The sequence below is a fragment of the Ailuropoda melanoleuca genome, chromosome 13 (genome assembly GCF_002007445.2).
Source record: "Ailuropoda melanoleuca isolate Jingjing chromosome 13, ASM200744v2, whole genome shotgun sequence".
NCBI lineage: Eukaryota > Metazoa > Chordata > Mammalia > Carnivora > Ursidae > Ailuropoda > Ailuropoda melanoleuca.
In genome coordinates, this window is record NC_048230.1 from 25,113,285 (window position 1) to 25,120,258 (window position 6,974).

The 6,974-nt window shown below is 42.7% G+C and overlaps 1 long non-coding RNA gene across 3 annotated transcripts in view; it reads left to right on the forward strand.

The window, feature by feature from the left end:
• Positions 1-6,974, forward strand: part of LOC105240067 — a 131,422-nt gene that overhangs the window by 74,402 nt on the left and 50,046 nt on the right. The gene's annotated exons all lie outside the window — the stretch shown is intronic.

The following is a 6,974-nucleotide window of genomic DNA, read 5'->3' on the forward strand; positions in this document are numbered from 1 at the left end:
CCCCCCTTTTTAAAGATTTTTATTTATTCATTTGACAGAGAGACAGCCAGCGAGAGAGGGAACACAGCAGGGGGAGTGGGAGAGGGAGATGCCTGATGCGGGGCTCGATCCTAGAACGCCGGGATCACGCCCTGAGCTGAAGGCAGACGCTTAACGCTTAACGACTGAGCCACCCAGGCGCCCCAAAGCCCCTGCCCTTTTAACACTTGGTCTTTGGCACTGTCTGCATTGTCTGCTTGTGCTCGGTCTGCATGGCACAGTCACCACTTGGTCCCACAGTCGTGGTCAGTGGCGGTTTCACGTCACCGACTGGCCCATATTCTTGTTCCTGTAGCGCCTAAGAGAGTGAGGCAATGCCGAGAACACGATTTTAAAATCTCTTCCCTAAAGCTCTTTTATTAGGACACTTGTGTTAAAAAGAGAAGACTAATTTTTAAAAAATGCTCATGTATCATGGGGAGCAGAGTTGCCTAAATGACAAGAAAGATACATTAAAATCCCAGCCTCTCTTTTTCCTGGTCAGAGGAATTCCGAGGATGCCCCAGGGGAGAGTTGTGAGGCCAGAGGGTTTATGTCCTGTGTCCCCAGCCCCCAACCACTGTGTCTGTCAGTCAGGAAGGGAAGCCTGCCCCCCGACTTCCCACCCTCAGGCTCTCCTGTGTATCTTTGTCAATTTTTGATGGACTCATTACATTCAGCCTGAATCATATGAAATTGCCATTTTTGTGGGTCAGACAAGTGGAATATCAGCAGTTTCATATAGTTTGGCCTATTTCGAACAAAACCCTTGACCAGTATTTGTTTAAAGTAAGGAGTTAAATTCTTTGTTGTTAAAGGGATTTGTGTTCAATGAGCTGTTGTAGAAGGCTGTATATTTTTATTTTTATATTTAGTGGAGAGGGAAGCTTAAGGAAGAGAAGTGAATATCTGGTGATTCTGTTTTGGTTGTCTTGTTTTTTTTGCTACCGTACATGTTATGCAAACTACTGAGATTTAAAGTTGCCTTGGGCATGAATTGTGAACGTTTGGTATCCCTATATTTCCTCACGGGGCTATGTGGATATTGATCCTTGTCCAACCTGAGAGCCCTGATGAGGAAAAAGAATATTGAGTTCGGGCCTAAGTTGCCTCTCTGGTCAGCAGGGGGCGCTCTTGCCCTTCTTATCTAATAAAGCCTCCCTCCCCCACCGTTTCCGAGGCTCCTGGGAGGTGGGGCCAGGGGAACCTAAGCTTGTGAGTCACCATTCCTATCCTTCCTACTCTGTGCAAATTGGCATATTGCAAAGAACAGCATTGTTCATTGGTGAGCAACAGTTGACCAGTCATCCTGAAAAAACATTGGGGGAACTACAACTTTAACAGTAAAAAACAAAATATATCCTTTATATTATTTTTGCCATTCAGCATGAATTACCTGGGGGAAGAGCAGATACTTTTCAATCTCTGAAGTTATTACACCAGCCCTAAATTATTCACGTGTTCTTTATTTAGCCGTGTTCATGTTTAGTAGTGTGCAAAAGGTCAAAAGCAATCTCAACTGTCAGAAAGGTATAATAGTCTGTCCCCTTTCCCTGGCAGAGATGTTGTTATAGTTGGGCCTATTTCTGCTGTAATTTCAACTCATTTTCTCCTGGTCTAATGTCTATAGACAAGGTTGGCAGATTTCTTTCTGTAAAATATTTTAAGCTTTGTGGGCCAGAGAAACTCAGTTGTAACTATTCAGCTCTGCTGCCGTAGCCCAAAGAAGCCATAGACAGTGTGCAAGCAAGTGGGTGTGGCTGTGTCCTGATGAAACTTTATTTATAATTTGGCCAACCTATAGGCATCTACAGAGATTTAAAAACTGGCTAATCTTCCATATATCTGTTATTTTATATTCTTTATAAGTGCAAGCTCTTTTCTAATGAACAAGAGAATAATCAGGATTTTAAAAAGCTTTTAATTTAAATTCCAGTTAGTTAACATACACTGTAATATTAGTTTCGGGAACAAGAGAATAATCAAATCTGAGAATGTCTGCTGTCTGGTGCCACTCCTGTTTAGAATTGATGCCTGGTCCCCCTTAAAGCATTCCTGACCAGCGTTATTGCCTCTGCTTGGAAAGCTCAGAGTTTCTGTTTTCCCTGTAAGCAAGGCAGTGCCCCGAAGAACCGAGAAGATGATAAAAATCCACAGAGGCTTATAAGGAGATCACGCAGCAGTTTAGAAACCAGCACTGCTGGATTTGTGAACTTTTAATCTTTTCATTTGTCACGCCATTTAATCCATCTTTTAAAAGAAAAATGCTGCAGTATAAAATAACAGGCACTAACTAGCCTGAAAGATCCCAGGAAAATCTGGTTTAAGGTTTTTCTAGGAGTTGAGCCAAGAACATTTTTCTTTCTACCTTTTGATCTGTTGAAAGATACACAAGATACTTGGATGCCTTGAGGACACAGATGCCAATATGGAGATAAACTCTGACAAGTCGTCTGCAGAGGGAGCGGCACTCAGAGCAGGGACCATTGTAAGGGCAGGAGCTGGCACTTTTGTCTCTACTGCCTGATCTCAAACCCACCTTTGTACTCTTTCTGTGAATGATTCTGTTTCTCTCAAGTTTGCGTGGGGTGGGGGAAACTGAGGTAACACAATTGCTGCCTGTGATTACAGTCCCTCTTCACCTCCTCTTAAACTCCCCCTTCCCCTCCTGGCTTCTGATAGTGGAGGCTCCATACCCCTCTCCCGCCCTGCAAAGAGACCTTCATCTGGGGCCGCTGCAGAGGGGAAGCTAGAGGACACCAAGGGCAGGAGAGGCTTTTATATCAAGCCTATTTTATGGAAATGCATAAATGCCAGAGGTTGCTTCGAGGCACCAACACAAAGCTGGGGGGCAGGGCAGGAAGGGAATATCTGAGAGACCTCCAATCCTCCCCCTGCTGTGGGACTCACACAAGCACAGGAGGGCCTTCTAGATATCTTTTGGATCTTTTGAGCATAGAAGAGCCACTTAGAAAGTTTTATTTCTAGAGGATTAGGGGGGTGGGCTCTGAATTCTCCCCCTTACGTGCTCCTGGTGGGTGAGGTGGGGAGCAGTGAACTCTAAGGATGACCCGGAAGAAACTGGCAGAGCATATTTGTGTATCAAAGGCTTGACCTCAGCTCCTGACCCTACCCTCCATCATTGCCCCACTTCAGGTGTCCTGTGGCTCCCTCCCACCCACCCTGCCCAGGGTCTGGACCCCGGATGGGTGTCTGGCTTGCCCAGAAGTGCAGGCTTCCTTCTGCCAGTTGCCTGAAGACATTGCAGCAACTGTCTGGACGCTGTGGTTTTAACACTTTGCCTGCTGTAAAAATAGTCAGCAGGACTATACTTGTCACTGGGGGCTTATTTCTACCTTCTGCTTCCTGTGATCAGGGAGGGCACAGACTGTGGACATCTGCTATTCGAAGGCAGCCCCAGTATGGTCTGACACAGAATCCAGTCCTGGTCACTCTGACCTCTGGCTGGCCCAGGAACAGTGTGGCTGGGGGGGAAGAGAGAAGACTTGAGTACTGTCATCTCCTCTCTTGCTAGTGGCCTCAGGTGCATCCATATTAGATGTAGGGGCAGAGGAGGAAGACAGATGATGATGCCTTGTCTCCTGTAGAGAGGCTTCTTCCAGAACTTTCTAAGCACCTAACATTGTAGAGGGAAGAAGAGGGGACAGAGTGAGAAATGGAATTACCCATGTCCCCATAACATGGCTCAGCCCGCTGTCCGTGCAGGAATGATGAAAGGGGCTACCTCCCTCCTCAGAGCTGCCAGCCTGTAGGCGTGTAACCTCTCCCAACTCTCAGTGCTGTAGCAAGTGTAGTTCGTAAACTTTTAGGTGACTGTTATTGCTGTGTGTATGTTAGACCTTTCTTTGAATAACTGAAAGATAAATACATTTAGATTTTCCATGGCTTCCCCAAACACTTGAATTAATGAGTTTTCTTGGAATGCCGTTTTTTGGTCTGCCAGCTGATTATTATTTTCAGAGGACACTAATGACAACCCAGGACTGATGTCTCCAAAGCCCTACATTAAGGCGGCTTGCATCGCAAACCTGCCATTCAGGTAATGACTGCCGCCCTCTGGAAAAACAAGCTAGGCCTCACGAGGGGAAGGCCATGTGGTAATGCGTTGATATTCGAGAAGGGTGTGAGGCCCAGTCATAGGAGTTGACTTGGTGGAAATGGGCAGAAGGGTCATGGGTGACTTTATGAAGTTTTTGTTGAGTGTGGGAGAAAATTTCAAGAGGGTAGAAAGAGCTTTACTGGAGGGACATGCTTTCTTTTGTCTCTCAGCTCCAATCAATTTCCTTATCAAAACACCAACAAAGGTGTCATTATTATGACTACTTACTATGATTATGGGTGACAGGCATTACAGTTGGGCGAAGGGATGGTTTTGTGTATTTTAATTTCCTTCTCAGAAGTTCTGACTTCATGAACTTCCTTATTTTGTTTTCCTCATAGTGACTGGCTTCATAGCAGGCATGTGCTGGAAGCTTAATAAATGCCTCCTGATTGGTTCTTAATTCCAACTCATATGTGGATTTCTTGAAAACAATGATAAAATTAATAACAATAATGAAAACAGCCAGGTCAAGCTGGTTTGTGTGGAACAGGACGTAATTTCACAGAGTTATTGTTGTTTTTCTTAAAACTTTAGCCATTGTTTGGTTCACTGAGTGACAAAATGGTCCTTGAAGAGAATCTAGGAAGAATTTTATAGGTAAATATGCCTATGTAAATAGTGGCATACTTTTTAGTGCTGTGTTAGAAGCATGATAGACAACTTCTGATGGGTGTTTTTCACCCTCTCCAATGGGTCTGGCTAGTGGTGAACTTTTCATGTCAGGTACTCGTGCAATGAGGCCAGGAATAATTTGGGACAAAGTGATCAGTCTCCTTGGTTCCCTGACTTTATTCTGTTTTCCACTCTTGACCAGAACCAAGAAACCCTTTCTTCAAGGATTTTCTTAATCAGTGAGTACTCTTGCAAGCCTCACTTGCCTTGAGCAAGATGGTGCTGATTGGATTCTAATGATGCCACCTTTCCTACTGTATTTTCATCCAGTTCAACCTATGCTAAATCTATTGAGACTGGCTTGTGGATAAGACATTCATTCTAGGGGATTTATCAATGGCTAATGGATTGAACTCATCTTGCTACTTAAAGTGTGGCCCCTGTTTCAACAGATTCAGCATCATCTGGGAGCTTGTTAGTAATGCAGAATCTTGGACCTCCAACCCAGACTTACTAGAAACCCAGAATGTGCAATTTTAACAAGATCATCAGATTAAAAAATACACACACACACATATTAAGATTTCAGAATCACTGATATACATATAAGTTTTGGGATTAGATGTTGACCCCAAACGACTGCTTCCCAGAATGTTGGAAATGATGAATGGGAATCTTCACAATATGTTTTTGTGATGACACTCCGGATAAAATGTTTCCATTTGATGACTTTCGAGCATATTTTGTGTAACTATGGCTCATCCATCATTACCATCTTCTCTTTGTCCTTCTTTTTCTTATTCTCTGAGTGTATGGGGGATATAACTTTGATAGAAGTGAGTGTAAGGTCTAACTGGACAGACTAAGGGGCGAGGTCCTCTAGTTTCGAAACTTGCTAAGCCGTTCCTTAGTGTTGACCTCTGTACACAGAGGATTGAATGCTTTGAGGTTTGGGTCATGGGAAGGCTTTTATGACTAAAAGCTTGTCCCTCTCTAGTCCTGAGTGTGTATTTCTGACTCCTTTGTATTATTCTAGCACAGTGTACATTCAGATTTCACACTACATTCTGGACTCTCACCTTAGATAAAGACCATCAGCAAGAGTTCATCAAAACATGTTGCCTGCATTAAGGTTTTCTAGAACTCTTTAGCAACTGTTTTTTGACTGCATGATACAATAAAAAGAGCAAGTACATTGGAAACAAATTCTGGTTCCATCATTTCTAGCTATATGACCACAGGTCAGTTAATTCATTTAGCCCCAATTTTCTTAGCCTGGAATGAGGATAATAATACCTTGCAGGGTTGTGACAGTGTTAAATGAGATCGTGAATGCAAAGGTCTGTCAAGAATAGTTGTTATTGTTAAAGTTTCTTCTAGTATATGTGTGTACATATGTCACATGTGTGAGTTTACATTGTGTATGTGTACTTAAAATTAGTATAAATTGACATATAGTTTTTATGCAGTGACTCATAATTTTATTAGATGGTTTCTAATTTAAATTTTAAAGAGAAGTTTTGGTGCATCGGACAGTCCATGTCGTGGTATAACACACACACACACACACAAACACATATACTCAGAGTTCTTCGGTAAAACTCATAAGTCCGTTTAGTTTAGATCATGAAGTATGTCAGAGGCACTGTCATCTTTTCCTTTTTGCATGACCTCACTGCAAATATATTTTAGAAACTCTCTAATCCTCTTCAGAAAGAAGGTGACGTATAGATGTTGTGATAGAATAAATGAGATGGGGAATGACTCACCCACATGGGAATGATCTCAGTCATATAGTAAGGCGGAGAAACCAACATTTTATGATACACAAATAACCAACAGAACACTTCAGAGGATATATATGTATAAACACCAAAAATCTTGAAAGTATTTATTGATAGAAGAGTATAGCCTAGTGAAGAGACAGGCCTAGAATGAATAGACGATATTTAAGGGTCTTAGTGACTTAAAAACTTAAACATTATAACTAAGAGCTACCCGATAATCGTGATCACCTTAATCTGTAGAAGGCCTTGCAGTTTCTAGGTGAAGGAGAGCATTGCTTGCCTACATGGAAAACAGGTCACTTTTCAGTGAAGCTCTTGGTCTGCGTGATACTTACTGTTAGCTTGTTTATAGAGACGTTGTTAATGCCCCTGGAATGAGGAACTGAAAGACAGAGTGAGAAGGAATCAAAACTCAAAGATAAGAAGAAGGAGAA